The 9592-nt window shown below is 41.2% G+C and overlaps 1 protein-coding gene across 1 annotated transcript in view; it reads right to left on the bottom strand.

The window, feature by feature from the left end:
* Positions 1-9063, bottom strand: part of APBB2 (amyloid beta precursor protein binding family B member 2) — a 429171-nt gene extending 420108 nt beyond the window's left edge. Inside the window, exon 1 of the mRNA XM_044681113.1 lies at positions 8996-9063. The gene's annotated coding sequence lies outside the window, so the exon portion shown is untranslated. The remainder of the gene's footprint in view (positions 1-8995) is intronic.
* Between the last annotated feature and the right edge of the window lie 529 nt (positions 9064-9592).

Below are 9592 nucleotides of genomic sequence, written 5' to 3'. Positions count from 1 at the left end.
GGGGAGTGGGGGGGGGTGGGGGTGAAGGGGATAGGAGGAGCATGAATCAGGTAACCATGTTAAAAATGTATATTAATAAATGTTAAAAAAAACAAAAACAAAAAAATTAAAATAACTATGTAATTGGGAAAAAATTATAATGATTAAATTTCAATTATATTTATTAAAAAAAATAATAAGAAGAAGAATTATATTATTTAAGTGTCCAAGAAGAGATTTGAACTCATGTCTTCCGGACTTTAAGCCCCAAGAACTACCCACTATGTGCGAGGCTCTGAGGATATAGGGATGAAAAATTACATAATCTTTTCCTTCCAGGAGTTTACAATCTATAAAGATAGGGGCATGACATATTATACACACACCAAAAAAAGCCTAAAATAAGATAGACTGTACAAGGGTCGAAAGGAGCCTGAGGTTTCAAAGCACAGGATGACAGCCTGAGAATGCATCCTGAATGCAGATGGATGTGAGGAGGAGAGAGAAGGCAGGCTGGAGAACTGCTAGAAATCCAGTCTGGGATGCAGTGCTAGAATGAGTGGAAAGGAAGGATCGACTGGGGATACTGGTTGATGCCAGGATTAAGGGACTTTTTTTTTTATCCCAGAAGTAACAGGCCCTTGCCCGAGTTTTTCATCAAGCTAGTCACACCAATGAGTTAGGGAGAGAAGAAGGGAAAGATCAGGGGTGGAGATGATGGTTGAGAAACAATTAAAATAATCCAGGTGAATGAAGAAGGCCTGAATTCTCCAATCAGTCCTCCACACAGCTGCCAGGCTCTTGAAACACAGATGTGGTAGGATTATGTCTATGGAGAGTCCTCCCACACATGGGCTAAGCTAGCTCTTTTGCCTTAAAAGATACTCAAATGTCCCTGGGACTTGATTGGCTCAGAGGCTGAGGGTTCAATCCCTTGGCTCCCTGGGTTTCCAGAGTATAAAAGGAGCTCAGGATGATGGGACCAGAGGCTGTGGATGGCAGGGCTGGCAGCATGACCAAGAAAGAGAAGTGGTATAACACTGACTCAACCTTGGATCCATAGTGAATATTCTTGGTGGATATCATTTCCCCACTACAGCTAAATAAATCACTTTGGGGAACTGCTCAATGTTCCATGGCTGTCATTTCCATCCAGGCTAAAATATCAAAGAGACTAACTAGCCTTTCCTACAACAGATCTGAACAGAGACTCCAAAATCAAAAATACACATTTCTAAGTCTAGTCATGAGGTCCGGTGGTTCAATGATTTGTCCAGGGTCAAATAGCTAAGGAATTTTCTGAGAAAGGATTTGAACTCAAGTCCTTCTGATGGCTCAGTCATCTAACATTTATCCGACACCTACTATGTGCTAGGAACTGCAAGGAATGCAAAGAAGAGCAAAAAATGGCCTCTATTCTCAAGAAGCCTAATGGGAGAAGGGACATGCAAACAATTATGGACAAATAAGATGTGTAGAAGATAAACTGGGAGTAGTCACTGAAGGATGGTACCAAGATGAAGAAGGACTAGGGAAGGTTTCTTATAGAAGGTGGAACTTTGGCTGAGAGTAAAAGGAAGGCAGAAAAGCCAGGAGGTGGAAAGGAGGAAGACCTTTTCAGACATGGGGACAGCCAGTAAAAATGCAGGGAGTCAGGAGATGTCTTATGCGAGAAGCAACAAGGAAGGCACTATCTCTGGACAGTGGGGAGAAGGCTGGAAAGGGGGGGATGGAGGGCAAGTCATGAAAGTTTAAAAATCAAACAGGGTTTTGTATCTGATCCTGAAGGTAATAGCAAGCCACTTAAGTTTATTAAAGAGGAAAATGACATGGTTAGACCTGCACTTTGGGAAGATTAATTTGACAACTAAGTAGACTTAGTCAGAAAAGACTGATGGCAGGCAGACCAGCCAGTGGGCTATTGCAATAATATAGGGTGAGGAGGGCCTGGCACAGGGTGGTGGTAGTGTCAGAGGAGAGAAGGGAGCATATAGCAGAGATGTCATGAAGTTAGAAATGGCAAAACCTGACAATCAATTGGATTTGGGAGTGGTGAAAGAGAGGATTCCAAGATGGCACCTAGGTTAGCTTGGGTGACTAGGAAAAGAGTGGTATTCTAAACATTAACAGAAGTTAGGAAGAGGGGAAGGTTTAGGGGAGAAGGGAAGTAATAAGAGGCAAGGTTCAGCTTTGGACACATAGAGTTTAAGATATCTACAGGACATCCAGTTCCAGATGTTTCTTGGATAGTTGGAAAGGAAAGACTGGATGTTGGGAGAAAAGTTAAGATTAAGTAAGTTGATCTAAGAATGACTGATACACAAATGTTATTTGAAACCATGACAGCTGATGAGATCACTAAGGGAAATAACAGAGAAAGTCTAGGACAGAGCTTTAGGGGAATACCCATCATTAATGGACATGACCCAAATGAAGTTCAAGCAAGGAGACAGAGAAGGAGCAGTGTCACAAAAACCTAGAGAGAAAAGAGTATTGAGGAGAAGAGGGTGATCAATAAGAACTAAAGCTGTAGAGAACTTAGGGAAAATGATCATTGAGAGAAGGCCATTTGCTTTGGCAATTAAAAGAACATTAGTAATATTAGAAAGAGAATTGAATGATGAGGTTGGAAACTGAATAGCAAAGAGTTAAGAAGAGAGTCAGAGAAAAGAGAGTGAAGAATATAGCCACAAACAGAAAGCTCAAGGATGATAGCTAGCAAGGATGGATATGTCAAGGAAAGGTCTCGTGTTTTGTTTTTTAATTCTCCAAGTTAGAGGAGACATGGGCACATTTGTAGGCAATCCTTCCCAATCTGATTCCCTACAGACCCTTTAAGTCTTACTTTTTTTTTTCCTCACATTCTCTGTTCCAGTTAAACTGGATTGCTTGCAAGCTTCCTGATAGAAGAGATATTTCATCTCCAGCCTTTGGATTTTTGCACATGTGTTACCAAAGGTTTTGGATGCATTCTCTCCTCAGTTCCACATTGCAAAAACCCTATTTCCTTCTAAGCACAGCTGAAGTACCACCTCCTCCTACCCAAGGCATTTCATGATGTTCCCACTTATTAGTATTTTCTCCCTTTGAAAATTCCACCATATAAAAATTATAGATTCAGAGCCAGAGGGGACTCTAGAACCCATAGGTTCAAAACACTCATTTTACAGATGTGGAACTCAAGCCCAGTGTGACTCAATTATTTGCCCAGGGTTAAAAAGCTATGGAAGTTTTGAGATAGGATTTGAACTCAAGTCCTCCTGATCTACAGATCCAGCATTTTAACCACTGCTCCAGCCATATATTTTGCATACTCTTTACATTTATTACTGTATTTGTACACAATTTGAGTCTTCACTTGCCACTCCTTAGAATGTAAGGACATTGAAGGCAGGAACTATTTTGTTATTTGTCTTTTTACTCCTATCAGTCACTAGCCCAGTGCTTCTATATTATGGTGTTGAAAGTTCTTTACCTGAGTTCAGGTAATAGAATAATTAGAGAAGGGAAGTAAGAAATGCTGTTGTGGGGGAACCCAGAAGATTTAACTACTGATTGAGTTCAATAAGCATTAATTCCAGTTTGTTGGAAGTAGGGAGAGAATGGAAAGAAAGGGTGAAAGATGACTTTGAAGTTGTAAACCTGAGCAACAGGAAAAATGGTGATACCTTCAACAGAAATAGGGATGAGCAGCAAATATGGGGGTGGGCAAAAATGATGAATTCAGCTTTGAATATTTCAAATTCGAGGTGCTAGAGGAAGATCCACATAGAGACATCCACCAGTGAAAGATACAGTCGCAGCTGATGGAATCTCGTCTAGAGAGACCAGGTACCCTAAGTTCCACCTCCTGTCAGAAGCCCAAAATATTACTTTCCCTACTGTTTGTATATATTTGATGAGTTCAAGAACTTTTGCCATTAGCCTGTCTCACTGAAGGTTAATGTAGTAAAAGAGCATGCACTTCTTGAAAGCAAAGGGCTCTAACAATATTAAGTAGGATCGCTTTCCTTTACTCTGCCCCATCATCAAAACTCTCCCCCCCCTCAAAAAAGGGCATTCTTTTTCCTGCCAATGATGAGTAGGCAAATTCCTAGGGCCAGCACACTTACCACTGCAGCAGCTGAATACAGTAAAATAGTCTCCTTTGGTGAGGGAAGCCCTATAAGCAATGGGTAATAAATTCATGTTAAACAAAACTAATAATTGTACTTCAGAAGTTAATATCTGCATTTCCAGACATGATGGAGAAAGGAGAGGAATGAAAGGAAGAGATAGTCTTTTAAAGTTTTCTATGTCCTAAAACAACCTACATAGAAACTCCTCTGCATTCTCAGTAGAATTTTCTTTTTCCATATTAATAACCTCTAAGAGCAGAAAAGTGTCTCTTTTGCTCCGATCTCCAGAAAAAACAAGGAAAATATTCATTCAACTAATGGAATCTGACCATTTCAGAACACTAAAAATTAATTTTGTAAATGTCATTGTGCTAATAATAATAAAAGTAATAACAAAAATAATAAAAGTCAAAAAGAGGACATTTGCCAAGGCAGATGAGGTCAGAGATATGGTTCAATGAGAAATAGCCATCAGAGAATTTATATTCAAATTTTATCTCTGTCACTTGTAACTTGTATGACCTTACATGAATTATTTGGTCTCTTTGGGCCTCAGTTTCCTCATTTTTTAAGTTGAATGGGTGGACTAGATAATCTCTAAGGTTCTTTGAAGTTCTAAATCTTTGAATCAAAGAGTTTATCAATCCATTTGGAGATCTGAAATATTTCTTCATTTCCTCTAAAAATATCTCTAATCTACAATGTTTGAGCTCTTAATTTTGCTTCCTTGTCACCCACAGGGAAAATCATAGATTTAGAGCTAAAAAGAACCTTAAAGATGAGCTATTCTAACTGTTTTTTAGATATGACAATTGAGGTCTAGATAGAATTAGTGGCTTGCCCTAGGTTCCATAAGCAGTAAATGACAGAATCCTGATCTGAACCCAGGTCCTCCGATTTCAGATGAAGTCTCTACCAAACACATTAAAATTTAAAACACCCAAAATTCAATTCCACCCAACCAACATTTATTATCACCTTATCCATACAACGCACTGGTCCTAAGCACAAAAGTAATAGGAAGATTTAAATGACTTTGTTTTTGCCCTCAAGACTCTTACAATCTATTAAGAGCGACATCTGAAGGAATCTCCTGAATTTACTTTAAATATTTTTCCTTATTTGTAGTAAAATAGTGTTGCTGAGCAATTGAAAACAAAATAGTTTCCTTGTCTTAAATGTAGCTTTTTTTCAAAGAATTCAAATCCTTTTGAAGACCCGATATTTCAGTTTTAATCCTAAATAGAGGAAATCAAACCAAACTGTTTTAAAGGGGGAAAACTTGTTGAATGACAGTAAAATCTATTTAGAATATTTTCATATATCCTTAATGTGACAATAATAGAATAACTAATTTAAAACACACACACACTCACACACAGAGCATCTAAATGAAGGCTAACCTTTATGGAAGAAATCACTTTTACCCTTATCCAAATGATATTACCATTGCTCAGAACACTTCTGGATCTAATTCCTCTTTGAGAATTACTATCAGAACCCAAGGCACATATTTTCTGAACACCCTCAGAAGTAGCAAATCTTTTCCCATTGAGAGTGGGTCACTGGGGAGGGAGGGCAGCCAAAAGGCTTCTAAAAGTCTTATAAGATAAAAAATGAGTAAGCTGGATAATACCAATTTGGGGTGGTAGTTTTCTAAGTGAGCCAGACTAATGAGACTAATTTTTCTCCTGTTTCTTGTGAAATTGTAGACAATTCCAAATGAACTCCAAAAACCATTTTGAGCTGTGGAATAAGTATACAGCCTCCCACAGTGACTGCTTTGAATTATAATATCTTTCTTAATAAGCTCTAGAATGTTTGCTTTTTAAGTAGTTATTACTTTATAGGCACACTGAATACCTCTTTGTATAACAGACCCTGGAAGGTTATTTTCTTAGTTTTTCCTAGGATCTAGGAAAGCACCGTTATAGCAAATGTCCACAGTCCTCATTTAAAGGGATTCACGTTTTTTTTTAAAAGCAATCTTTTTACACAATCCATGATCAATGTAATCAATGTAATACTGCCAGAAGATAGGTAGGGTTTCAGTATTACTTGCTGAAAGGGCAAGAAAAAGATTAAATGTTAATATGTTAATATGTGTGTGTGTGTGTACATATATACATACACTATATATATAGTTAGGGGAAAGAACGCCATCAACATAAGCCACCATCAATAAAAGGCATTACTCCACATTAAACTTGGTTTTTATCCATATAATTTGTTCTGAAGGGTTCTGCAAGGAAAATACTAAGCCCTTCTTAAACAATTTTGTAGGGTGTCAGGTTTAGAATAACTTTAATTTAGTTATATTTCAATTAAATTTAGTAACTTTGTTTTGACCTTAAAACTTGGTACAATAAAATGCACAAAGGACCAGGAGTCAGAGGACCCATTTTTGAATCCTATACTAAAAACCATTTGAATCATTTGCTAAAATTTTTTTTTGTGTGTAAATCACTTCACATTTTGAGCCTCTGTAAAATGAGGGGCTTGAACACTAGATTATTACTAACTTTCCTCACGGCTCTAAATTCTAAAATCCAATAGGGACACTATTGAGGCTGAAAAAGGCTTTAGAGGTCATTATGTCCACCATCCTCTTACTTCAGATGAAGAACCTGAGACCAGGAGAATTTAAGTGACTTGCCCAGGGTCACACAGCTAGGAAATATCAGGATCCAAATTTGAAATCAGACCTGTCTTCCTTCCAAGTCCAACATTCTATTCAGGGCCCCATCTATCCAAGCTGGCAAGACTTTGTACTTCCACAAGAGAAAGCAAGGGAAACCGAAGGCTACAATAAGCATTATTTGTTAAAGTGTATACAAACATAATAAGAGAAAACTATAGCTTCCTTTGGGGGGGAGGTGAAGCGCCACTTTGAGATCCCTCTCAAAAGTTGAAAGCAAATATGATTTTGAGGTATGCCTCTTCAGCAATTTCATCCTCAGTTTATGAAGAGATTAAAATTATTTTCTCAGGGTCACATAGCGAGTGACTAAAAACAATGATAAAGACAATAATAATGGAGGAAGAGAAGTCAAGCCTCCTGACTCCCTATGAAGTTCTTGCTGAATAGTCCGAGACCTTTGTATTCTACTGCCACCTGTGTTTCCTCAGAGTTTCCCCAACACCTGAATTCTACAATCTCTCCTTGTGTTTATGACAAGTTTTCACCTAATCCTTATCAAGGTGAGTCAATTTATAAACACTGCTTGGGAGTTACAGGATAAAAGCCCAGCAATACTGAAAAGCTCAATTCATGAAGAGCTCCAGAATCAATCTTTTAAATATTGCATTCCTGAAAGTCTGGCTACACCATATATCTTGACCAGACTCAAATTGTATGTAACGTGGGCATTTAGGGAAGGATGCAAAGTAAGATTACCAATTACCAAGAAAAATAAAGAACCACAGAGATCCCAAATCCAGCAGCAGTCACTGTCGATTTAAAATCAGTACATATGAAAAAAGGAAGTGGCTACAAATCAATGCCAGCTGGCATGAACAGTTGCCCCATTTCAGGGAAGTGACACTTCTGGCATCATTCTGGGGTAATGCTTTGGGTAGCTGAGCTAATGCATCTCCAAGAAATGTATCATCACGGCTAGGATCTTTCTCTCAAGCAAATTCTTTCTGATGCCTAAACCACTATTCCCTTCTCAGAACTCCCTCCATCTATGCCACACATACTTCATTTTTGGTATTTTCACCAACAAGCCGAAAATATTTGTGGAAGCCCCGGCTCCAATATGACTCAACACCTGACTATTAAGCTGCCACAACTTTAAACAATAATTCCCCATCCCCATCAAAATCACTGAAATAAGATTAAAGTACAAGCTCTTTCCCGCTTTCCATGGGCATCAAAGCTACCTTGTATTGTCAGGGGCGGGCCCTCCATCCGGACAGACATTACCTCTCTTCACCAGATGGATCTGATCACCCAAATGTCATACCTAGATTTCCACTCCCCCCACCCCCCACCCCATCTTCCCCGATGAGGAGCAAAAGGTGATTCCAGCCCAGATTGTGGCTTCTCTTAATCTGATCCCTTTCACACGGCCATTTTCTAGTTATAAATGCCTCTGAAGGGAGAATGAACTTTACCCCTCATTTTGGATTGCCTGGGGTCAGGGCTGTAGGTATCCGACACATTCGTTTCCTTCAAACAGCCGAGCCCAGCCCCGCAACCCAACTCTCCGCAAGGGCAGCGCAGCCGTGCGCACGGAGAGAGGTGGCATCCAGGCGCACAGCAGAGGCTGGAAGGGAAATGGGGGGCACGAGAGGGGCAGGGCTGCGCTCTTTCCATCTCTGGCACACCATCACTTTTCCATTCCCCAGCCCCCACCTCCCAGAGCATTCTCTCCCCTCTCTGCCCAGCTCTCTGCCCAGCCCTCCCCCCAACCCCCACCACCCCATCTCTCCGCAAAGCCCAGGCTGCCGAGGGGAAAGAGGAAAGCGGGTGGGGAGGCAGCCAGGAAACCCGATGGATCTCAATCCAGGAGCTATATGTGTGTATGTGTGTGTGTGCCCACCCCAAGCCTTCAGGCTCTGCAGTGGCGCCAGCGGCAACAGAGAAGAGGTAAAAGGAACCGGGCACGTAGAGATTCCCAACTCCGTGGCCGGGGTAGGTAACCTCGTTGCAGATGCGGCGGCAGCTGCTGCAGCTGTGACTGCGGCTGTGGTTCCCGGTGGCAGCAGTGCCAGAGCGGAGGAGTAGCCACCAGCCCCTCCGGGCGTGAGCGCAAACGTACAGGCAGCTTTCCTGGGTCTCTTTCCCCCAAGCACTCACTCCTTCTTCAACCCCCTACTCAGAAAAAAGGGAGGGAGGACCCTGAGGGACTAGGAAAGCAGAGAAAGGGAGAGAAGAAGAAAGTGGGGCTTACCCAGCTCGGCATGCGGCTGCAGACCTTTGCTTCGGTACCCTGTGGCTACTCTCTAGCCGGTCTCCAGAACGAGAAGCACCAAGATCAGCTGCGGGGTGTAGCGCAAAAGCTTCCTACTTGCGACCAAAACGGGCTCTGCCGACTGAGCATGCCCGGTTCCGCTCCCGGAGTCACATTTAGGGAGATTCAAGGCCGAAATTCCACTTCTCCAGGATTTGGCGGTTGCAGGGAAAGGGGAGGATAGGGGGAGCCGGACAGAGCTGGGATGGAACTGGAGAAAGGCGGAGGCAGAGAGCACGGAAGAGGGAGGGGCTAGAAGGCGAGTGGGAAGGCACTAGAGAAAAGTATCTGGGGCTCAGATCACCATTCATCCATTCCCAGCTGCGCTGGAAGATTATTTTGGCTTGGAGGATTTCCTCTGGGCTAATAGAATTGGAAGGCCATATTCCAGTCACAGCACAGACAACCGCTTTGAAATTACAAAAAAAAGAAAAATAGGAAGTGATTTTTCCTTCCTATTTGTAGTCCAGATGACTGCATAACAAAACGTTTTTTGTTGCATTATAATTTTCATCAATCTTCTTTCCTTTATGTCTA

This window comes from Gracilinanus agilis, chromosome 6, assembly GCF_016433145.1.
Source record: "Gracilinanus agilis isolate LMUSP501 chromosome 6, AgileGrace, whole genome shotgun sequence".
NCBI lineage: Eukaryota > Metazoa > Chordata > Mammalia > Didelphimorphia > Didelphidae > Gracilinanus > Gracilinanus agilis.
Note: the sequence above shows the minus strand (reverse complement) of the source record. Positions and strands in the feature narration are given on the sequence as shown.